This window comes from Dermacentor albipictus, chromosome 4 (assembly GCF_038994185.2).
Source record: "Dermacentor albipictus isolate Rhodes 1998 colony chromosome 4, USDA_Dalb.pri_finalv2, whole genome shotgun sequence".
NCBI lineage: Eukaryota > Metazoa > Arthropoda > Arachnida > Ixodida > Ixodidae > Dermacentor > Dermacentor albipictus.
This window is the reverse complement of record NC_091824.1, coordinates 130963863-130989474: the sequence shown is the minus strand read 5'-3', so window position 1 is coordinate 130989474 and position 25612 is coordinate 130963863. Positions and strand designations below refer to the sequence as shown.

At 45.8% G+C, this 25612-nt stretch overlaps 2 protein-coding genes across 4 annotated transcripts in view; one reads left to right on the top strand and one right to left on the bottom strand.

Moving 5' to 3' along the window:
• LOC135898428 (cell adhesion molecule 3-like) overlaps positions 1 to 817 on the bottom strand; it is an 82603-nt gene extending 81786 nt beyond the window's left edge. Inside the window, exon 1 of one of the 2 annotated variants that reach the window (XM_070537583.1) lies at positions 149 to 817. The gene's annotated coding sequence lies outside the window, so the exon portion shown is untranslated. The remainder of the gene's footprint in view (positions 1 to 148) is intronic. The other variant, XM_065427356.2, reaches the window with a different exon arrangement.
• The window catches only part of LOC135898362 (aldo-keto reductase family 1 member B1-like), a 296512-nt gene that overhangs the window by 192938 nt on the left and 77962 nt on the right, over positions 1 to 25612 (top strand). The gene's annotated exons all lie outside the window — the stretch shown is intronic.

The window sequence follows — 25612 nt, the reverse complement described above, 5'->3', positions numbered from 1 at the left end:
ACTATGGAAGAGAAATACGTTTCTTCCTCAGATGTATATTATCCACCATTTCTTGCTTTTAAATAACACCCATTTCTCATGACAGCTTCATAAATATCTGCGTATTCTAAAGGTACGACAGCACGGACGAAAATCTGCAGGTGCTTACCGGAAGTTGAAAAGAGCGCATCGACCCGGGACCACTTCGTTAGAGTCATCCGAAATTTCTCGTGGCCGAAACGGTGGTGGTCAGCAGAACGGCGACGGCGAAGAGACAAACAGCCCAAACGTTAGCGGTGGTCAGTTCAAGACTTCTTGCGCTGACGGAAGTTGCGATCCTGGCAGCCTAACCCATGTTCGAACTGGTGCCGGCGAGCACGTTAACGAGTCCCAAGCTTCGGAGACAAAAACAGGCGGAGTGTAGCGAGCGGTCCGCTAATTCACCGATCAAACAAGCGGAGCGAACGGTGTTCGATGGGCAGAACGCGCGCCCCCGTTGCCTCGGGGACCGGTCAAAGAGATTAGCGCCGAACCCTCCTTGCCTCTCAGCCCTCCGTACACAGCGCACTTTCACTCCGTCCTAGCAGGCAAGCAGCAGCAGCAGTAGCACACAGCGGTTCTCCTCCACACGTCGTCGGCACGGGTGCTGGAGCGCGTCGTCGGTGCGGTGCGCGCGTCTGCGCCGACTGGCAGCGCGTGTGCCAATGCCCCGGGCGCGCGGAAAGCCGGCGTCCGAGCCGCACCGTGGAGCCCTTCTTCTGGGCACTCCTCCTTCCCCACCGACGACGGCGTGCGGTGGGTCCCTCGGGCTGATCGCATTCCCTGCTTCGGGACTGCCTGTATTTATATGGTCGTTTAATATATTCTCTTTTGTCTTAATCTCCTCCGTCACCCTGTCCCGTCTTCTCTTCCCAGGAGCCTCCTCTCTCACCACCGACGTGTCCCACACGATTTCTCTTTGACATTTTTCTTCGTGTGTCGCCCTCGTTTCCTCCTCTAGCGGCACGCTCTCCGGGAGCTTTCGCCTTTCCTTTCCTGCCGTGTGACGTCACCTCCGGTGCCCCTCCGTTCTCCGGTGCCCCTCCGTTTTCTCCCCATCGCTTCCTCCTTTTCCGACTCCCCGCGTCGGCGCAAGCGGGCCAGTCAAGACTCGCGTGTCTAAAGCATAGAGGAAGCGTCTGGCCACTCGCCCCCCCCCTCCTCTCTCTCTCTCTCTCCTCCTGTCCTCCCTCAAGACCCAAAGAACGCTCGTGTGTATTGGCGCGGCGGAAGGCCTGAAGCAGCGACGGGTTCTGCTTCGAGCGTCGTGCACACCGCATTTCACTGACTCTACAGCAGGAGAGGTTCTCGTGTATTCGTTTATTATGCTTTGTGAACCCCTTTAAAGGGGCGGGCAAAGTGAGCAAAAAAAAAGAAGAATATATTATACAAGAAACCACAGCAGACTTGCATAAGTGAGAGCGCGCGTAGGATGCTCTGCTCAGAAGTTCACTTGTAAATTACTGAACCCTTCGTGCGCCTCATGGAGGGGGAAGGCACCGCCAACAGCTGAGCGATAACGCCTGCAAAACCAGCCAGCAGAGAACGCCGCTCGCACGCCTGGCAGGGAGCGCTAGTGCTTTCGACGGAACCGACGCTGTCCATGCCCTCGCGCACATTTGAAGTACAGCTACAGGTTTGCCCTGTTTAAGTCAGACCAAGACACACAGATGAGCTGCTTCCTGTGGCATACTTGTCTGTTTTTGGTTATTTCTTGTTCGTACTGCCGCTATTTTCCATTCATTGTGATGTAAAAGGTGGACTTGTACGAGGTATACGGACTGTAACCAATCTTGATCACTTCTTTCAGCTAGTGATCACTGCACTGTCTTTTGGCTTGTTACCGGTCTATTTTCTTAGGCCTGTAGCATTCTACGGCGAAGTCCAAGTCTAAGGCGAAGTCGTATTAATGCGTCTTGCTTTGGAAAGGCAAATTAAATGTGGAAAGGCAGGGAGGTTACCGAAGTTGCACCTAGTTTGCTGCGCTTCACTGAGACAGCGGAAAGCGGGTAGAAGACAGAAAGAAGAAATGCGAAGTTCAACCCTGCGTTTTACTTCACACACACACACACACACACACACACACACACACACACACATATATATATATATATATATATATATATATATATATATATATGTGTGTGTGTGTGTGTGTGTGTGTGTGTGTGTGTGTGTGTGTGTGTGTGTGTGTGTGTGTGTGTGTGTGTGTGTGTGTATATATATAGCTCATGATAAATCATTGTCATTCCAACCTCGAGGAAACAGCGTATACCTAATATTTCTCTCTCGATATCATCTACTACAGTACAGCTATGTGCCAAACTGGAAGCACTGAAGTTTATGGCCGGTAGTGATGCCCCTTGGAGCTAAGCTGTCGGCTCGGGCTCGAAGACTGCGCTAGAGCTTCTTTGTAGCATCCACGCCTAGGCATGACAGAGTGAAATCATTGTCTGAATTGTCAAATATGTGCACAATACAGCGTCTTGTAAACATGATGCTGCATTTGAATGGATTCCCAGACCCATTGTACTATTGTACTATCTGGGAACGACCACATAGACAAAATGACAAAACACGGCGGCATTTGCATTATTTCTCTTTGAGACACGACATATGACGCATCGTGATAAAACTTTCCCACAGAATGGTCTTCCGCAACATGGTTTGATGATGCAGCGAAAATATCTATGCTGTGCGCCGTGGACCCTGAACTGAAATTTAGCCTTTGTTAGCTAACTGAGAAACGCGTGAACCTTACTTAGGTTCGGGCTTTGCTAACCACTACTTGCGTAAAATAGGACGCGCTGAACCATCAGGATGTGCTTGTAATGAACCAGATGAGGACATCTCCCATGTGCTATTATCTTGATCGCTTTATTTCCAGTAAAACCGAGAATGGTGCATCAAGTTTAAAGCAATGAGGAATAACGCGATCTCTTTAATGACTGTTCTTGGAGCTGGGAATCCTCCTGACATTACAAAGGGTGCCTTAAGTTCGGTGTGGAAATGACTCGTTTTGTGCAAACTAGCCTCGAAGTACTGACCATGTGCATGTGTACGAACTTTTTTTTAAATGCTTAGGAGTAACATTACGTTGTCCATTGCTGTTAGTTTTTCTTTCAAATTTCTTTTTCAGCGAGCTCTGCGATCATCCTACTGCTTGTGCTGTTATTTCTTGAGAAGAAAATTAGCAGCAGCAGAATGAACAGAGTTGAGCCATGCGCGAAATGCCAGAAAAACAGGCGCCACTCAAGTCGCAATAGGGCACCTTTATTGCACCGACTGCAATATAGCAAATGCCTCTGTCGTCGGCGCTGGTGCCTTTAATCCACGTGTGCTGAAACAGCGCACTTGTGCCCGCTTTCAGCCCACGCGCAGTGATTAGCATATGTTATAGTAGGGTTGTCCCAGATTGGGGTTCTCGTTTGGTTGCGTCAGAGGATTACGCTGTTTGCTACTGAAGCACTCCCGCCCTTGTTGTCATTTTTTGGAAAGTGGGAGCCTGTCATAGTGCGGAGAATTTCTCGAAAGGCAGACATTGCCGCCGCAGGAATATCCAAGCAAAAACAATATGCCGGGATCAGTCCTCGTCATCAGTACGGATGACACGGTCGAATGCGCAGTCGGATTCACGTCTCCTAGGCGACGCGAAACCTCAGGCGCGGAGCCGGCTCTGCGAAGACCTCTTGTACAAGGAATGAGAAAATAGCGCCATTACAAATAGCACACGGAATAAGAATATACGGAGACCTACTCTTGGACGCCACAGCCCAATCCTATACTCACTTTGGACTTTCTGTAAATGCCCAGACTATGTGGAAAAACATCAGTACTTGAAGGAAGTCCTATTTGTTTCCCACCTTTAAACCACCTACTCCAGACAGCATTTACTCTGGAGGACATCCGACTCACTTGAACGGGCACCGAAGTGGCATCCGCGTTTTATGTTGGCCATAGGCGCCCTACAAGTAGTGTTTCTTATGTAGCGCGTTTCGTTTCTGTTCCTGATATTCTCGCGGACGAATTTCAGTGGCAGTGAGGCGGAAGCTTTAGGCGTGAAGCTTCTGTAGATCTGTTGCTGCATCAAATAGTGAGACATAGACAGACAGCACCTTCCGTTTTTACATTGTTTTTGTTTATAGGAGCAGATGCTGATTCAGCGGAGCTTGCTACTTGCGACGGTTTCACATTTTCCAGAACACAAAACAGCAAAGCGAAAAACAAAATTCAGATGTAACGCTGAGCTTGGTATGTCACGTCTTATTTTGGTATAAGTTCTTCAAAAATAAAACGTTTATGCTTCCTGTTCTCCAGCTGAAATAAACACGAATTCGTTGTGCCACTATATTATGCAGCGCTCTCACATGTGCGCTTCGCCTCCGTAACTTTGGCGTCATTGATACAGAAAACTGTTCGCGCGAATAGAAACGGCTTGCTTAGTTGCCGAACGAACCTAACCGAGTCGATGCTCCTGGCCGGATGCACGTACTGTACGATGCCTTCTTGATGTAGTTATAACAAAATGTCGCTGGCGCGTATTCTTGCCGTGAGACCTGTGCAAGCTTCTTCTTCAGGGCCCTGTAGTAATATTCTTTTTTTCAAGTTATTAAGCGAAGCAAATTAGCCATCAGCACAGAAGGGTGACGACCACTTTTACATTTGCTGAAGGAAGGAAGGAAAAAGTGGAGAAGGAAAGGCAGGGAGCTTAACCAGTTTAGCTTAACCGGCTTGCTACCCTACACATGGGAGCGGGAGGGAGGATAAAAGATGGGGAGGAAATTTCAACAATAGTGTACTAGCAGTGGACATTATCCGCACTTTCCAAAATATCCGCCATTTCCTGCCACATTCTTTTCTTATGTTTTCTTGTCACCAAACAGATTTTTTTTTCAAACCGCATCTCACGCTTTCTTTATCCGCATGTACACACTTTTTTCCTCATTCTGTGAAGGGTGTCCTTAAACACCACCAGCTCCATGCGCTGCTCCTCAGTGCACACAAACACTGCTCTGAAGCTACCGGCGTCCAAATTTTAAAAAAAGAAAAAAAACAAGAAAAGGAGGGGAGAGATTAACGCGTCGTTTCACCGCACATTTTGCAATAAATGCTGCTTGCTCCCCATTACCCATATATTTCTTCATAGCCAAGATTATCGAACATACTTGGGTATAGCTGAAGTAAATAGATTTTTATTGTGACATGCACTTCTAACGAAGTTTCATTTGAAAACAAAAGGAACATTATTGGGAAATTGTACTGCCTGAATAGGAAAGAAGAAAAGGGAAATAAGCGCGCTTCAATTTACTTAAGGAGGACAAATGATGAAATAAAATATACTGCGGGCATGAAGAAAACAACCACAATACGGTATGACGTCATGACTGCCTTGAACTGGCAATGAAAGCAGAAGATTTAATAGAGAAAAGTGCGTGAGAAATAATTGACGCTTCCGACCTACTTCAAATGGGACACACAATTGAAAGTATCTTTGGATATGAGTGTCTCATTCTGGTTCAAGATGTTGCATGGATGATGAACTTTTATTGCGAAACGCACGCCACCTTGCAAAACGATGAAACCTCTGTACCCGCAAATAACCTTTCTTCCTTTCTGCCAAGAAAGCACAGCAAATTGCTCTCTCCAGCAGTGGGCACTCGTTCTAGCAGGAGACGAGCTCTGGTTGCTATAGCTAGCAGTGCCTCTTCCCTCTCACTCTTCAAGTCTATCGCGCCTTTGACATAGACTTATACATCTATGAACGCTGCAATCTAGCATCACGTACCTTTCCTAACTAAAGTCAGACATCTATCCTTTATCATTTTAGTCATGTATTATGATAAACACTTTCGCTCTAGAGGATTAATGCAGGCACGTACCCAGGGGGGTGTGCCCCCCCCCCACTTCCGAATTCAAGTGGCATGCCCCCCCCCCCCCCCCCTCACCGCCCACGCCACTACTGCCCACACACATTCCTAAAGCACCGCTAAATCAATGTTGATACTTGACAGCGAATTGGCGGTCATTGATTTTCTGCCTTTTTCACTTCTTTTGGATGGCGCTAGTTGTCGGCATCGCCTGGTTTGGGGGAAGGCCAGTTTTCTCATCGATTCGGTGCCCGCGCGATTAACTCGAGATGGATTCAGTTGTCAACATCTATTCAATGGTCACGCGCATTGCTGTTGCTTCGTTAGTTCAACTTCCTTTGTTTAGACTGACGCAGGAAGCAGGAAAGAAATTTGGTGCGTGATCAGCTGGTCTGCATGCTCGTGGAACGAGTTGCGGTCGGAGAAAACGCCATTTGCGTTTAACTTTTCCTTTTGTTTCATTATTTCCTCGATTGACGGCCCACCGCGACGCTGGCAGATCCACGGAACCATATACCCGCGGTATAGGTTAGATAAGGTGGAAAACAAAATAATGCGAGACAACGTCCATCACCAAACCCGGCTATAACCCTCAAACTCATAAGCAATATGACTGTCACCCTCTACAGCGTCTGGTTTTTCCTTAATTGTACATCACTTTTGTGCAAAATTGGTAATTAGAAACAAGAGTCGTAGGAGTTGAGAAATTTAGCATTCTAATAAGGGAGAGAGCCAAGGCAACAGCCAAGCAGGAAGGAAAAGTGAAAATTAACAAATTTAACCGTTGTTAATCAAAATATTTATGGAACAACATGTCTTTATTTAGAAAGGAAGTAGAGAGAACACCATCGGAAGTGGAGAATAATTCCGTGTGTTTTGAATGGCGCTTTTACAGTTACCAGTCAAGCCGCCTGACGTATCCACTTCTCTACCGTGCTTGTGTAGGTGTTTTTGTAACTCCGCGGTGGGCGCAGTACGTCTAGGACCGCAGCGTCCTGCGCTTTAAGCAGTTGTACCGGACTGGCGGCCACGCATCGTTACGCAACTTCCCAAATAACAACACGAGTCGGTTTTGGCACTTGGTAGAACAGAATACGAGAGATCCAAAAGAGCTGTGATTGTTTAGCAAATATATATTCACAATTCTTCTCGAGCTAATTAAAGAAACGCTATAGCTATAGTCGGATAAAACTTAAGTCTGCAGTGAAGCCCCGCCGACGCCCTCATAACCGCCATCCACCGTGCCCCCGTGAAGCTGTAAATAATTCGCACTTCAAACTTTTCCTGTTACGCAAATAAGGTGATAACCACAAAAAATAAAATTATTAGCGCGTAATTTTGTACGTTTTCCTTCGGCTATTATAATGGAATGGCGAAAGCCTAATTCATTATTGAAGTGAAATAAATTGCTTGCTTCTGGGCAACTATTGAAGTTTCACTTCGATTGGTACTGAAGTTTCATGAGTAAAAAAAGGTTGAGCAGTGAAATAAACTGAACCGCAGACTTTTGAATAAGAGTGAAATGCTGAGACTCCATACACTTTGTCCATGTCTGTTGCACACCTCACTGCTTCCGCCGATGAAAAGACTCTTCAAGGACAGCAGACGCTCCGGAGGTACGAAGTACGACACCATTTTGAGAAGGCCGCATGACGACGATTTTGTTTGCTTCTGTGAGTGGCTGGCGGAGTAACACAATCCCGCGCGGTCTGTGTGCCTTGGATACCAACTGCTGTTCTTTTTTTAAGTTGTATTCTACTATACAGTAATCTTCATTTTACACTTTCGCTGGTTTACTTGTTTTTGGCAGTGTTCTTCCAGCGCGTCTTTCCTGCGCGAGTATATTTGACGCGGTTCTTTTTTTTCCAAGCAAAGAAGAGGTGTATCGCACAGGTCTATCTGTGAGATACACCTTATCTCATTTCTCTTTTGCAGATTGACGCGTCTCTATGGCGACTGGTGGGCGCTAGTAAAGGTACCCCCCCCCCCTCATTTTCATAGAAAAGTTACTTTGGGTGGGGGGGGGGGGGCTCCCCCCGAAAAAGAATCCTGGGTACGTGCCTGGATTAATGGCTACAGCAATGCACCCCCCCCCCCTTCCTAAAAAAAAGAAAGAAAAGAAAGAAAGAAAGGATAGAAAAATTATTACAGTTCACTTTTACGACAGTCTAACCCGCACTTTCAAGCGTTCTTCTGCATCTTTGGTGATCTAACCTGCAGGATGCGTGACAGTATTACAGCGAAGTCATCAATGCTCTCCTTTCCCGTCGTCAGCACAACGTCATAGCCTTCACAAAGCGCTTTCTCGGCCTGTAGGACAGCAGCCGTTCCATTCCGTGCCGTGCCTTGGAACATAATCGAACGTGGAGTCCGAACTCGTCACAAACTGCCGAAACGTTTTTCTATTGCTTTGAGTGACGCGGCTCACGCCAGAAGGAAAAGTTGATTTCAGCAATCACAAAGACTTCGCACAAGTAGTGAAAAAGCAATGCAGCAGCCCCCAAAAAATGATCGAGACCGAACAGCGTTGTATAACAGGAAAATGCGTTGTCGTTCCCTCGAGGGCCCTTTAGAAAGGCTGACGCAATCTGCGCCCTGCCGAAGTTTCGTACTTCTCCTCCCTTCCTCTTTCCCTGAACTTCTGCCTGTGATGACCTCAGGGTGGCGCTATTTTCCCGGAGGAAACTGTTCTGGTTCACAGGCAAACTCGGAATGGTTGCCGGACCTCGCGGACGATCAGCTGACATGTGAACACGCAGGTGACAGCGGGCCCGTAGCGGTTCAAAGTAACACTACCAAGCCAGGAGACACTCTGAGTGGAGCCTTAAGAAGTAAACGCCAAAGCAGGTCGAAATGAAAAAGTGCGACGGGAGGGCTAGCAGACGTGAAGGCGTCCCAACAAAGAAGCTCAGCAGGAAAGAGAACAGAAAGTGACTCCCATGCCTTTCTTTTTTGATGTTGACATTGATTCCAGTTTCTTTCTTTCTCATAATCCTCTTCTTTCACAGATCTTTTTCTCACTGAATTCACTTGCGAAATGGAAGGCGGTCCGGAATTTGAATAACAAAATAGTTTCGGTGGTCCCTGGTTCGCAGTTGTTTGACTGTCCCCTCGTCACGCTTGGTCGGCACCAACGTACACATCCACAAGGAAACGTGGAGCACAAGCATCTAAAAACAAAATAAAGGCAGCACGGGCTTATATCCACCGTGAAATAAAGGGGCGTCAGCTTTGCCACGGAGGGACGTAGCGCCGAGAAAGACTTGTTCGAAGATTATGTTCGCACCCATGCTCAAGATTCCGCTCTTGTGTAAGCTATCTTAGCTTCTATTCAGGGACGGCGCTTGTTGTCATGCGTGTGATGTCATGTTTGTAGTCATGTGAAAAGCCTGACGCGCCAGCGCGGCAAATTTACCACGTATAAAATCGGTTGTGGTATAATGCGTTATTCGGTAGGGCAGAAGCGCGAGTGCTAGCATATTACGCTGTCGACATTCCCATAGCGCCTCAAAATCGTGATCATCACCCAACACCTTGAGTAGCATGTCAGACGAACACCCAGGCTAACATCTTCAGCATATCATTAAATGTTGCTTCTCTCTCTCGCCTCGAAACCAAGTATACGTAAAGCACAAAGCCTGCTTTCAAAAAGACCTCTTTATCTCACTATTAAGATCGTTCTTTGGGCCTGAAATGTGACAAGGTTGAAATTAAGTTTACATTGCTCACAACACTGCTGCGCGAAGATCGCGTGGTAGCTCGCGCACGGACACATCATAGCGCTTCAACGCTAAATGTTTCAACCTTATTTTCGAAGTCATCGAAAAATGCGAGGCGGTCATGCTATTTATTTGAGACATTAGTGAAATATTTCATTTCTTTGTGCTCTTACACCGAGTGTGTTATTAATAGTTTTGGAAGTATATCATGAGGTATATCACGAGGTACGAAGTACATCGTGTGGAAGTATATCACGAGGTTTTCATACTAGACTATTTAAGCATTTAAGCAGCTTAAGCTTTCTTCTTGAATCAGCTTATACAGTTTTCCAGTTTCATATACGAAAAAAAAAAGAGAGCTCCGCTTTTATTCTTTTAGGACCTGTCGTGCTCGTTAAAGTGCAAAATTAGTGCTACGGAAAGACAGGCGAAAATAAACGTTTCAGCAAAAGTTTCACGGCCATCGCAATCAAAACAGTTCGCTGAATAAGTACGGGACACTGAAAGTAAAACTAATGAAGAGTAGTACATTCGCGAAGGGCCGCCTTTTTTGCATTTCTATCTTCAAAAACTTTAAACTGGCGTGAAGCTGGTCGCGTTGCTTAAGTTGGATTTGTTGCGCGCTACGAAGAGAGACAGCCGCGTGAATCTAATTATTCGAGGTAGGGTTAATAAGAACGCAAGATTCGATTGTCCAAGACACCTCAAGGCACGAGAAGTTTCCTCCACGAGAAGAGAAATTAAATCGGAGGCGTCACGCAAGGCAGGCGCTTAAAGGATTCTAAAGGTCGACACCAACTTAACACCATTCAATGGCTCTGCTGATAGGTTGATAAAAATCCTGTCGACTTTCGCTGCGTGCAATGTCAAGACCTGTTCCCACTCTTTCTTATCGCCTCCTGACGGTACCGCACCTTGTCAATACTTTTTTCCTTCCTTTTGTTGCATTCCGCGCATTTTCTGCCGAGAGCACAGGTATCGATAGATAACAGTGGTAGAAGGCAAGGATGGTACAGTAGTTGCAAGACAAACTGAAGGAGTTTGCGTTGCTACACACCTAGCAAGCTACTTCAGATGAAAGGGATGATAATTGAAATTCTCGCAGGGTAAGCCACTGCCACTCAATATGCACCAGGCATACCTCACCACACAGCACGCAAAATTGAAACATCTGTCTGAGATCACCACTATCTCTCAGAATTGCAAAAAAGTGTATTTGTAGCGAGGGAAAGTGCCTTGGAAAGTGCCCGGGCCAAGTACCATGTCCGAGCCTTGCACAGCCAGCTTTTGTATTAATGCGATTGGCATTCTTAGCCTGATTCCCTCATTTTGGCGTGCTGCTGCTGTCTGTGATCTGGCTCGTGAAACCCGTCTCTCGCTCCTGAAAAAAAAAAGAAAAAAAAGATTGGATAGATAGATAGATAGATAGATAGATAGATAGATAGATAGATAGATAGATAGATAGATAGATAGATAGATAGATAGATAGATAGATAGATAGATAGATAGATAGATAGATAGATAGATAGATAGATAGATAGATAGATAGATAGATAGATAGATAGATAGATAGATAGATAGATAGATAGATAGATAGATAGATAGATAGATAGATAGATAGATAGATAGATAGATAGATAGATAGATAGATAGATAGATAGATAGATAGATAGATAGATAGATAGATAGATAGATAGATAGATAGATAGATAGATAGATAGATAGATAGATAGATAGATATAGTGGCGATTTAGCGACAAATGCAAGAGAAATGCGTTGGAATTATGTGTCACATCTGTGACGTACCGTATCCATTATTCAAACCACGTTTATCGCATTGTAAAATGTTGTTCACGAGATCACTCGACACACGTCCAGCCTCTTCGAGGAGCGAAGTGCTATATATATGTGGCATGGCCTCCGTCATGGCCTTTGTCAGAGTATGAACATACAAGAAATAGGCCACGTATAAGGGCCAACACATTGGCGCTTATACGCACGGCAAATAACGCTTATACACACGGCAAATAAAACCCTCGTTGAAGCGTTTTGTGTTAACTAGCATGATAAAAAAATATCAGTAATCCGATTGAGAACAAGTGGCATGAACACATATAGTTTCAAGTTCCCCCGTTCCCTCTCTATCTCTGCCACGTGACCAGCTTCCCACACTTCACCCACATAAGCTTTTTTTTTTCAGTTTGACGCTCCTAATCCCAACAGCTTAACAAAAAATTACATCTACGCGAGAACGCACGCTCTCCTAGCTGACCATGAAAAAGATTTAGGCCTGGCAATGACGCCTACGCGTTTGCGCCATAGTTTGTTCGAGGCCACGTATAGCGAACCACAATTATATAGTGCCAGCGTCAGTAAAGTGGCTGCGATTGGGAGACCGTGTTTAGTGAAGCAATCTTTTGTGGTGTGCGAAGACGTAGACGTTGTAGCGCATGGGTGCATTAATGCGACTAGCGTTCTTAGCCTAATTTCCCCGCTAAAGATTGCGAATAAACATGTCCTCAGCAATGCGGCGTGTCGCTACATTGCTTGAATGCTAATTGCATTACGGTCGACAGACATGTAAGATGAGCTCTACCAGAATCTGTTTAGGGCACCCCATTTCCTAAGAGTACGAATGACAGCATTTATTTGCTTTTTTAACGTTAAGCGAGGAATCAGTAATCGAAGGATAAGTACACTGCACCTGTGATGCCGCATCGTTGCACAGAAAGGAGCGCTCATTCAATAAAATAATCCATATAATGACGCTGCTTATCGGTGTTCCGCAGCGGATTATATTAGTTAATAAATATACAAAACATGAAAGCTGCTCTAAATGTACTGTATAGCATAAATATTTTTAATGTAAAATATGCGTCGCAGTTGTTTTGCCATAGACACATAATTAAATATAGAAAGTTGCTTTCTGATTACGGTAGCTGTGCAGGATTGAGACAAGCAAGCGACTACTTCCATCGACTACGGCAGCGTCTGAAAATTCTAAACAAAAATGTAGCATCCGGACTTTCTCGCGTTTCAATTTTCAATGAAATAACTGTCTGTCATCTGCGTAGCGGCAACATTATTCTGAAAGGCAAAAAAAAGAAAGAAAGAAAAGGTAGCTGTATATGCTAATGAAGACGCCTCAACCTATAGTCCTGCTTTCATCGTACATCATATCCTTTTTTTTTTTTGCTTTGCAATGGTAATTTGTCAGGCAAAAACACAGAGACGCAAAACAAAATGTACGTTTCCCTTTATACGAAAAGACGAATGGTGAAATAAAAATCACATCACCATTGTGTCGCTTGAACGACATCGAAATGACTTCGCGACATCCGGTGCCTAGATGTCGGAATAAGGACGGCCCACGTTTCAAAGCGTCGCAGCGCCTGTCGAGGTTCATTTGCCGAACTAAAACTCAGTTAGAGACAAAAAGCTGCTGCGCTGCTCTGCTTCTTCGGATATGGCTCCTTCGTTGAGCGACGGCTGACTGTGATGCGCCGAGAGCGATGTGGGTGGAAGACGAATAGCTTCGAACCAAGCAAAGTGAATGTGCAAAGGGAACGACGGTGGCAGGCTTTGCGAATACCGAGAGAATTTCCGCATGACTCACGCTATCGCCTGTTCCCTCCCATCGAGGACTCCCATTCATGCGCAAGTGGGCGTATTGTGCAGGCATTGTGCTTGTGGGAAACCCTCTCTTTGCTGCCACGAAGACTCCCTGCTCCGGCCCCCCTGGTTCTATGCACATGATCCACCAAACCGTCTCTCGCCGGAACGCCTCTGCGTCGTCCGGTTACAGTGCATACCCTGCCTGTCGTTTTAGTTGAAGATTGTTTTGTTACGCACGGGTTGACTCGAACACAGTATGCACGTTCGCGTAGCAAAGCACAGGCGTGACCGCAGCGACCATAAGAAGTGTGTGAAGGGATCTTTGGCTTGGCGTACCAAGAACGCCTTAAGGTGGTGCCTTGAAGACAGTGACAAGTACTTTATTAGAGTGTCCTGAGGAACCCGATTGGGGGGAACCGAAGGCTCCCCGATCAAGTTTGTGGCTCCGCCCACGACGGGACAGGGAGGTGGTGACTATCCGCGACGTCGCGGGCCCTCTGGACGGCCTGTAGCTGGTTTGTGAAATCCGAGCTTTTCAGCAAGGCGTCCCACTTGGACTTGTTATGAAAGTCGGAGCCCACGTTGTACGGGCACAGCCAGAGCATGTGGTCGAAGGAGCAGCACGCGCGACCGCATTTGGAGCACGATTGCGGGAAGTTCGGGTCTATCCAACTAAGCGCTCTCGGGGTGAGGTAGGATCTCGTCTGTAAAAGCCTGAAAGTAACAGCCTGAGCCCTGTTCAGTTTCTGGCTGGGGGGAGGGAATTTCCTCCTGCTGTGTCTGTAATGTGATGTAATTTCATGAAAGATCGTAAGATTATCTTTGAAGGGGCAATTCTGCGGGAGAGCCGGACCGTTAGCTCGGGTGCGGTTCGTGAATTCACGCGCCAGGCAGTTGGCCCGCTCGTTAGGGTTGCAACCCGCTTGGTTAGTTACATCGTTCATGTGCGTTGGGAACCACGCTATGGTATGAGGCTAAAACATTTATGAAAGCAACGTTGACACAAACACTCATACGCGAGATATCGCACAGAGTAGTAAAAAGAGAACGAAAGGACGTGTCACGCAACAAACACCCAAATAGATCAAAGAAATTGTACGGGGATACGGAATATTCTACGCGACATTTTCCTTTAAACCATTCGAAACAATCTAGAGTGATGTATCACTCTAGGATTCGCTGGGATGACTAGTTCCAATGTGAAGTACTGGCTCTGTTTTGAAGTGGGAATGGGATGCATTAAAAAAGACTTGTTCATTGACTTCATGCCTTTGCATAAACCGATCCGTCTTTTATACGCTGGTATCGAAGATAAATCGGTGTAGCAAGAGATCTTACAGTTACCGTCTCGCTCTTCTGAGCCATTCAGCGTATCTACAATTATAATTTCATTTGGGCCGAGAACTTCACGCTTTTGCAATAAGTGAGAATCTATCGCAACTCTCTAATAAGCACCAATATTATTTACCATATTGACGATATCCTGGTGCCCTGTCCTCCAAAATAGCGCTTGAAGGAAGCGCATTGCACTTAAGTGTAGTCGCAAGCCTCAGTACGCACATTGAGCGCTGTTTTCTTTTTCAGCTGTCAGATAAGGATCGACTTTCGCTTGACCGTGAGCTCAAAGAAGAAACTTGTCCACCAATAGTTTTCAACCTTATCATCAACACATTTCTCTCTTCGTCCTTTTACTCACATTTCTCTTTCCCAATTCTGAGTCGCAGATCACAACATTGATTCAGGCTAACGTCTCAGCTTTTATATAACAATAAATATCTCTCTCACTCTCCACAAGCAGATGCAAGGCATGAAAGGGAATAAAATGAATAAGATTCAAGCCGGGATCTGCCCTGAGCGACGCATGTATACAAAGCGCTCGGTGGCTTGCGCAATCACTTCCGCCGACGTTCTCGACACTTCGATAATCGCGCACTTGTGACTGGCGGTGGAGCTGGATAATGAGACAGGCTCCCTCCCATGCATCTTTCACTTTTGCCCCACGGCGCTACAAGTTGGCCTGCCGCACTGGACTCTGCTCAGCCTACGTGAGTGTGCTGCCTTACAGCTCGCTTAATATGCCGCCAGAGGCGGCTGGAAAAGACCCGTCACAAAGTAAGGTCAGAACCGGGACCCGGCCCCTGACTGCGGAGCCTATCCATTTGCAAAGGCAGGAGCCGCAGCAGGTCGGTAGCAGCTAAAGAAAGCAAAGAATGAGGCGGCATCCATCAACGTCGCCGCGCTGCCACTGTGGCCCCGTGGTTCTGGGCCGTCCCAAGTTCCCTTCGTAGTGCAAATGGACGATGGCGGACGGGCGTAGCCACTAGAATACATGAAGCAACGACGGAGGAAGAGCTGGCGAGTCAGACGGTCCCTATGGTGGCGTAGGATGCAGCGCACGGAGAGCGACATGGCCTGGAGACGAGAGGATGGCTGGATGGGACGTACGCATAGACCTCACATTTATTTTCAATAGTGCTCTTCCACTTGGATCGCTTAGTAAGTGTTAGCAGGTGTAACGACCGCTAACTCACAATAGCTCTACTCTGCCCATTGTCAAGGTCACCTGGCTGTCGCCGCACATTACCACGATTTCCAGCTAACGCCGTAACGGTGCGAATCTCGACGTCGACATGCTTGCGTTCTGGCACGGATATTTGTGAAGTCGCACGTGTGTTGCCATTGTGGCCTACGTGCACGCGAGCTATTTTGAGTCCCGGCCAAGATGCTAAGGTTTATATTACTTGTTTTATTTACAAACATGAAGCGGTCAACGTTAAATCACGCAATTTTAGGGTTGTAATCAGTGGCAGTGCGTAAGAATATCACGTAAAAAGCACCGGAGGGCAAGAAATCGCAACATTGGTGACGTCAGCGCGGTTTTAGAACTAATTTTTGGTGGCACTAAAGAAACCACTTTCTCAACTTGCCTCTAGCCTCGTATGTACCTGTTCTTACGCCACTCGCGCAAAGTTGTAGCGACAGCAGGAAGCAAGGAACCACTGACTAGCCCTTCCACAAATGTTCAGAATTTGCTCCCCTGGCATGTGGTGACGCTGATTAACAGGCATGCTGATGATCAGCTAGCGCTTCTCCATGTGAAGTTTGATTGCTTATAGTGTTCAACTGAGCCGAGGTGGACAGTTCTATATATACTTATTCCTCGCTACACTACCACAACCGCGAGCAGGTACGCTTAAAGTTAGGTTGCGTGGCAGTCTCGGCAAGGTGTAACAAGAGACCCATAATTATTATTCAAGGCACAAGTTACAGACACCAGTTTACGAGCGTTTGAAAAGTGGCTGATCATCCGAGTCACGCCGCTCCAGTGGCGCTGACATATACATTCTTTTCTGCCCTACGTTCGGCTGTTAGCAGAAAGCAGTCTTGTCTTGCCTTCATGTCTCCCAGGAAAGAAAAAAAAATAGGCCAGATGTAAAATAAATCCGAGAAAGCCGGATACATGCCAAAATCAGTAAGAACAAGCGATGGCAAAAATACAGAACGCACTTGTAAGAGGGACGTGTAACTCAGCAATGGGAAGACAACCACGAAATGACGGTTACCATAGCAAAGGGGGAAAAGAAAACATATATATCTTAGGGGCTGCAGACGTCGGGAGGGAAGAGGGGGATGCTTCAAGGAATTGTGAGGAAAACAAAAGCGATCATGCGGTGGGGAGTGTAGTATTCCCTCGAGAACATGCCTCCGGTTACGTGGGTAGAGAGATTGGGCACTGTTCCACGCCGTTCACTCGCGCGAACCCCTGTCAGCTTGCGGTTCTACGTCGACGCGCGCTCTTTCTAATCATTGAATCGTCTTAAAAGCCCGCCCCTACCGGTCGGGTCCCAGGGGCTCCCCTTTGACGTGGGCGTCCGTTAGAACACCAACGTCACTATCCATTTAATTCAACGCCGTCTGGGCAATGGATGACTTAATTGCGCTTCACATTTTTCATTCGTCCTTCTGTCGTAGTGCTTCCCGGACGGAAAATTACACAAAGTGCTATCTTTAATAAGTCATCTCGTGTACAGTTGGGAGTATTTCTTCAGAATTCATTTTCTTATCAACTTTCCATCCGTCGATAACAAACTGAGTTAGTGCGTTTCCAAGGTGGATGCTCGTAAGGCTAGCGCGGGTTTAAGTGGATCGGTAAGATAAATTATAATTATGCTTAACAAAACACTTTGCAGGACTAGTTCATGATGCATTATTTTCCTTCTCTTGAGAAAGTAATCCAGCACTACTTCTTTAGACGAGGACACATAAAGACATGACAGGACGGGTGCTACTCCAACTATGTCTACTGCAACAGAAACAAGTTCCATTTATAAAGAATGAAGTCCCTGAGCACATGCGCTTTCATGTCTGCAGGAAAAAAAAAACCCGAACGCACAATAAACGGTAGGTTAAGGTGGGAATACTGCATATTATTACCTTTTGTGTAATAATCTGGATTCACTGCAGGCACAGAGGGAGACCGATGGGCTGACGCATGTGTCACCTCTCTGCATGATAAGAAAAGGCTTCGGATAAGTGGCGAGCTAATCTGTGGCTTAATTAGTAGCTCTGGATTACTTTCTCAAGAAATGAAATATTAATTATAAGGAAGTGGGTATGTTTCACGTGTTCTTTACTTCATCTATAATTTATTTATGAAGGTGCAATGCCCCGAAATTCTAATTATGTGTGCACTCTTCTGCTTTTTCTCCCTTTTCAGCTAATAAGCGATGTTGTAGAAAGGGTAAGTAGGGCATTTAATCACTGAGATAAAGCGTAATAACGCTGTTTCTTCGTAATATTATTGTTCACGACAGTGTGGTTCATTCGGGCAAGAAAACCTCTTAATTTACTTCAAACAAATAATTTTAATTTTTTCGGATTCAAGCTTTATTTTGCCCTAGCTAGTGACACTACCTCACGAAAGCAAGAACAGTTTTTTTTTCTTTTTGGTAGGAAGCGCTTTTGCCATGGCGAATGGTTTTAAACACAAGGTCTACAGCCGCCATTGTTTGAATGTTATCGCTGAAATGGGCACAAATGGGCCTCAACGGGAGAGAGGCTTTTTCCTTTTTTTTTATACCGCTTCGCAGTTCAATGATTCCTTCTAAGGAGCATAAGTTTATTATGTGCACTCGTTGAGCTCTCTCAATTACTGACTTTGAGCCGCCACATTTTTCTTCTTAAATCTCAAATTTTGTCTTACGAGTGCATCGCCACATTATGCAATGACTCACAAAGATAAAAAGGTGATGCATTTTCCCATTTTTCTCGCATTCTTTAGGTAGCTATTTCGAATGGGCGGCCTTATGGGCCACGAAGAAGCAGCCTATTTGTAGGCACCATAACTGAGGCGTAGAGAAGCGTATGCAAATATAGGGTTATGCATGGAATAACATATTGGCTAACTGGCCTCCACTGGTTTGTGGGCACGTGCGCACTCCTTTGCTGAAATTTTCCACGACCGCTTTGCGTAAATTCGGCTCAATTTCAGTGATGCAGCGCTGAATTTCCTCTTTCAAGGCGTGGGTGGTCGTGCGCTTGTTGGCATAGTGGAATGACATCTGGCATGGCGCAGTAAAACACGGACGCAAGAAGAAACGGCAGACGGACATGACCGCTTGCGTCCGTCTATCGTTACTTCTTGTGTCCGTGTTTTGCTACCTTATGCCGGATACCATTTCATGATGACCAACCATATTGCCACCTTTGTTGGCGATAAACCTTAGACTTAAAAAAACAACCAATCTTTTCACAGTAGATAAAGTTAAATCACTGTCCGACCATATTTTGCGTGAAAATTGCGGATTGCAGCTTCCATGCCTTTATTATTATTTCAATATTGCTCAACAATAAAAACGCGTTCTCCTCTCGTGTAGCGCTCCATTTGCACGTCATGCAATTTCTTTTTTTTCATTGGCAGCACGTTAACGCACAAATGTATGAAAATACAAATCTTGCGTGAATTCTGCGACACCTTGTATGCCTACAATCAAGCGGACGACACCGGTTCGAGAGAGGTGGCCTCTGAGCCTGCGCTAACATAAAGGGCCTCACAAAGTGCGCCTTAATTTACGTGGTGCTGGATATCCTTCGCGGTTCTTTCTTTATAAAAAATTGTGTTCATTGTGATGGGAACTCACGGCAACTTGACTTTTCGTAGCCAGAAGTAATGCACTATATACGCTAATTCAAGGCAAGTCAGTCACGACAAAAGCTGAGGTGAGAGGCCCACAGCGGACGCCTGCTTCTGAAGACAGCCAAGAGACTGTAGCAGAGGCGAAGTTGGATTCCCATAGAAGGTCTTGTCTGCTTCGTTTTTCTTTACTACACTGCCTTACAATCCCGACAAAGAAAAATAAACAGCCTTGCAGGAAGCTATCCTGAAGTCGATGCTTTCGGTGCCCAAGCCGAGACCTAGATAGTTTCCTGTGCAAATTAAGATTGACGTCTTCATTTCCGGCCTTTCATTGAAGCAATGTAAGCTCAAAGCTGCACCGGTATTAGAAGCTGACTTGTTTAAATTTGTTATTTCATTTCTTCAGTCGCCATTTCCTGGACTTTTTTGTTACCTTATATCCTAAGATAAAATCGATTCTACCTTATTTCATCTTTGCGAATCGGTAGTCTTTTCCAGCGGATATTGTTTTCAACATCTACTTCAAGCCATCATTAGAAATTGTGCTGTGCTGCATTCTCATAAGCACCACGGGGAGACCTTGACACCGCCAGAAGTAATATCTGTCAGTTCAAGTCAAGACCCGCCAAATTTGTTATCGCTAGTCCCAGGGTACTAAATTCTTTTCATATCCTTTGTGCAGGCGAAGAGTGTTTTATATTCTTTTATCTTTCTTCCATTTCTAGTTGTGCCGTACTCGATCGAAATTCAATAGGAACAAGACCTTTACGCTCAAGGCACATCGGGTATTTGGAGTGGAACGGACCAATCGAAAAAGGCCAAAAGAACCAGGATATGTAGCAATGCTAGGCTGCTTCACAACAGTAAAAGCGAATCTGAAGCCATGTACCTGAATAGGAAAGTCGAAATAATAAATGGTTTGTAGAGGCAGCCTAGGCCCTAAAGCGCGCTTAAACAATTTCCTTTCTGCCCAGTGCCGAATCAAATAATAGTTTCTGGAGGCAGAATCGATGAGCTAGTTTTTCGTATTCTCTTTTTCTAGATTTTTTATTAGATATATATGGGAGAGGTCGGAGCAGTGGACTATCTTTTTTGTAACAGCGGGTAAGCCCTTGCCAAAAGACTATAGTGTCGTGTAACGGAAAAGTACGTGATAACCTAAAATAAAGAAATAAGTTCTTTTTTTTCTTTCTTAAGCTTCGACAGATCTACGGGCCATATAGACAGGCTTCGTGACTGGAAAAAAAGAACGAGTTCGCGGATACATTGTAGAAAAACTTTTTTCTGTAAAGACGAGTTCGTGTCGGGTGCCTTAAGTCATTCTTGGGGCTGTTCAAGGAAACAGATTTTAGTTATCTGACTTGAAAGCTCTTGGTGGTGGCTATGTATATCTGCTGCCAAATCTATTGATCCGTGATTAAATGTTAATCATTCGATGGGATTTTCTTAGAGATTTTTACTGATTATGAAAATTCTATTGATTTATCAGAAGGTCTGACCTTTCAACCTATTGAACTTTTCTTGAGCGCAGTTTGAAAAGAACGCATAAAGAAAACTCGTGTACAGTATTTCTACCGTCATTCGCGGAGTGCGTTATTAACTGTTAAAAATGTGCAGAAAGTCAACTTGAATATACTGGTTGTATATGTTCCACGCTTTAAACTTTCTCTCACGCAAAAATATACTTAACGCCGATGCTCCCACTCAATCAGTGAATGCAGGCATACGAAATCTTGCAGGAGTGACGCGTAGTTTGCATAGAAACGAGACATTTGCATTGTATTGTCTTGTACGCCTTCTTCATATTCGCGCTGTGTGACATTTCTACATCTCCCCGAAAAAATAAAAAAAGGTTGTTTCGAATTGGTATCAGAAAGTAGCAAAGGTGGGGGGAAGGGGGCGTTGAACACGTATTTTTTTAATTGAAGTAGAACTTTCAGATGACAGACTTCTGTCAAGCGACCTACAAAGCCTACGTAATTTTTCACTTGTATTGCCGCGCGTGCGAGACATCAGCATACATAGTGCTGCCTCAAAATGTCAGAGTAAGACTTTCTTTTCTAAAAAAAAAGAACAGAGTGAAGGTAAGTACTCGAGGAAGATCGAAGTGTTAATGTATGCGCTTACGATTATACTTCTCATGACTGCGTGTTTGAAACTGTGCTCTGCCTAATTAAATGTACTCATGCCAGTTAATTAAAAGAAAAAGAGAAGGAAAAGGACAGGGATTCCCATTATAGGCAGTCACACAGACAGGTGGATCGCAAGAAGCACAGTAACGCTTGCACGGTCTTCTGACATGATAATTGTGCCGTCATTCCTGTATAATTATTTCTTCCGAAAGGAGCCCTTCGTCAAACTTGTTGAGCGCGACGAAGCATGATCACCTCTCCCCATCTCTTTTTCTCATCAGCAGTGTGGGCATCGGCACAGAACATGAGAAATTGTATCCTAGTTAAAAGGTAAACAAAAACCCGGGGCACTTTGCCGACCAAATAAATATTTAAAAGAAAAGAAGACGTTCCGGCTCCCACACGGGAGCCTTGTTCACAGGTTGTGAACAAGGCTCCCGTGTGGGAGACGAAATGTCTTCTTTTAAATCTTTATTTGGTCGGCGAAGTGCCCCGGTTTTTTTTTTACCTTTTAACCATGTTTCATCCCGACCAGACGGGCTTCCGTCAAACACTGAACTTCAATTGTATCCTCGTCCCCGCAGTGGTCACACGCTTCGAGGTCCACCTCTTCCTCTACACAGATCACGCAGGCATTCGTGAATGTCCCGCACAACCATAGCCTGCACAAAATGATCGCGTCTTTTCAGTGAACTCTCGGTGGCAACCGAAGGCACCGAGTATCGGTGAAAACCGAAGCTAGGATCAAGAGAATATAGGCAGGTATGCCTGAAGTACGGTTCATTCTTTTCAAATGGGATGCATTTGTGTGCAAACATGCGGTGCCTTCTTGCCGTGCCAGTCCTAGAAAGTGGTGCTGAGAGGTGGCAGCCTTCTGAATGGGCCAAACGAGCATTTTCATCTGCCCACAAAAATTTGGCACCTTTTTAAATAACTATGCCTCATGGGCCCGCTGACACAGCACATGTAACCTGCATTTGCAACTCTGGCAGCAGTGCCATCGGCATGACCGGCGACGCGAAAGCATCCCGACCGAGCCAAGAGCACGAGGAGTGCTCAAATTGCGCGCCTGCCTTGGCTCGTGGAATAAAAGAAAAGGAAGTGATTTGACTCCCAGTATCAAATAGCCATAAACGGTATCGCGGGTACGAGCCATGTTTTGAGGCAACAACAACAACAACGTGTCGTCGTGTTTCGGCCTCACGCGCGCTCTGCGAAACCTCTTCGCTCTCCAAAGATCTATGCAAATGAGAGTACTAAATGTGCCACCGACTTCGCACCTGGCGCTACGAGATGTACGTAGACAATGGACTAGTGTCACCTGTATGTCACGCGCTACGAAGGCACTCCTAACTTTTCGGAGACAGAGTTACTTCGACGAGATACTGTAATTTTGTAGGATGTCATGTGTGTTAGGTACTGTATGTCATTTGCTAATCGTTTCATTTATTATCGCTTCCACCTGAACTAATATTCAAGCCGTGCCGCATACGTATTCGTCTCTCTCCTTCATCTGCGCATTCGTTACGATAATGCTGCAGTGTCAGTGCAATTATCAGATCTTATATTTTCTTCTGTACCATCTATTTCTTTTCTTCAACTTCCGGTTTTTCATCTGCCTTTTTTTAAAGCACGTACATGTTGAGGTTGTATTCTTTTATGTCGACTTTGGTTTAGGCGCATTTTTTGACCAGGAAGTCAAGCGGGCCCATCCCGCACACAATGCAGTCTAAATGCAATGCGGTTCATTTTCGACTATATCGGCGATGATTACGCCCATACTGTTGATTTTTTTTACTCACTTATTGTCTCGCTCCAATTTGCATTCTGATACCTTTTACGACTCGTCACGACGCTCTGGAGGCGCTTTATAGGTTATTTGACCACCGAGTCTACATATATATCCAGATCTCATGTACTTAAAACCCATCTTAAGTCCCCGAAGAAGACCTTGTTCTCAAAAATGAGATGCGAAACACAGGCAGGTTAACTGGAAGGAAAGCATCCCGTTCCCTATACCGTACGGGAAACTAGTAAGTATAGACTTAAGGAAACGAAAACACAAGACAGAAAACAGATGCAGAAAAAAAAAAGACGAAGCAGAAGATAAATTAAATTCTGGAATTTTATGTTCCAAAAGCATGGTATCATTATGAGGCACGCTAGAGTGGGGGACTCCGGAACAATTTTGACCCTTGGAATTCTTTAATGTGCACCACGTGCATTGTACAGGGTAGTTTTTGCAGTTCACCTTCATAGGAATGCGGCCACAACGGCCGGAATTTTATCCCGTGCCCTTGGGCATAACAGCGCAATGCCAAAGCCAGCACGTGACCACGGCGGGTACAGAGCACAAGCAAGTGCATCCTGGTTGTTGTTTTCTTGTTTATTGTTTACCAGGCTACATCCCGTCTATTTTACCACGTCATGAGGGAATGGGAAAGACAAACTCAGGGCCGAACCATTCAGGTAGGTGGAGCACCATAGTCACGCTGTATCCCCTCTTGCATGGTAAAAGGCATTCGGGAAGGAATACCTTCAGAAGCTACGCCTTCTTATGAGATACGCAGCTTCGATGGCCCGGTGTACAGGCTCCAGAAACCGCACCGTGTATTATTCTTTTGGTCCAATTACACCCCTTTTTTGCCATTCGTCTATCTAATGCGTTGATTAGGGTACTAACTGAGGTGTTGCGGCGTGTCGGTCATCGACGTTTAGTAAACGGAGTAGACCAGGGGAAAAAAATTAACCCGCTCTATTATGCCTGGGCCCTGAACGTACTCTTTCTTCTCGTACGCAAGAACTTGGCAATAATGCCAGCTCATATTCCCTGGCTCCGCAGAAGCGATCCTCACGCAATAGACGCTTCGAAAGATTGTGAAAGATCTAAACTTAAGAAAGGACGTAAATGGTGCCTGTTGTCCCACTTCAATGTGGAATTTGGAAATATGGTCACTTAGGCGCGTGCGTGTGTGCGCGCGCACGTGTGTGTGTGCGCGCGCGTGTGTGTGTGTGCGTGTGAGGGGGGGACGCAGCACTGAAATTACTGAGAAAGGCGAAAACGGCAGCCACCGACAGCACAGCGACCCTGTTGTGTAAACCGAAAAAAACAAACGCATCCTTCTGGTGAAAGCGTAAATGCAGTCCCATTGCATGGCTGTCAGAGTTGACGCCGCTGTAAAAGGCAGAGCCTGGAAAACAGTACGCAGCTGATTACACGTGGAAAAGTCGTTCTCAAGGCAGCCATGGCCTCCCATAGGAAGGACTATTCGTCCGTTAATTGCCCCTAGCGAACGTTACCACTCTCCTACCTTCACGTGCCTTTTCATTTATTTTCCTTGTTTCTTTCTGCTTGCGTTAGGCGCTACACTTCCATATTCCTAGTCGGAGAATCTTGCCTTTCCATCGAGCTCCTTGCTAAAGAGCTCACTTCGAGCAACTTTCCAGTCAGGTGCATGTTTTCCGAAGCAATCAATAGCGCTTTGAAGCAGCCAGAGGTGTGCTTTCTTGCCGCCCTTGTTGACTAGATGGCGCTTTTACGGAGAGTGCTGCGCTATTGGTCTGCGAAACGGAAATTTAAGTTCTATCAGCGACACCGTCGTCTTTGCAATAGTTTCTTTTGTGGCGCACTTTTCCATACTCTCTTGTATTTGTGCGTAAGTGAGAAGGCAAAGAAAAAAGAATGAAATTAACTATGCGAAGATCCTGTGTCCCCGAAAAGCACGTCATTGTTGGACAGCAGAGCGCATACACCAAAGGCTACCTCTTGAAACGGGACATACAGCTCTGACGAGGGTAAAGGGAATAAAAAGAAAGGCTTGCGTATAAAGGGTGGGGACTTCGGAGGACAATATACGCCGTCGTGCAGAGACGGCGTATGATTGAACGATGCAGTAGCGGGCGTCCCGTCTAGGCGGCAGCTACAAAGGCAAGAGGACGGCTGACGCGGTAAAGGGAATTTCATCGGCCGCAAGAGGAGGGAAGCCATATACAGACATGCAGAGGGAGAAGACAAACAAAGACGCCGTTGCGCGCAATCCACGTGATTGCATACAATCTTCCAGCGCGGCCTTCGCGCCCGCTACGTGGGTACGACACGGAGCTTTTTTTCTATAGGCGCATGAA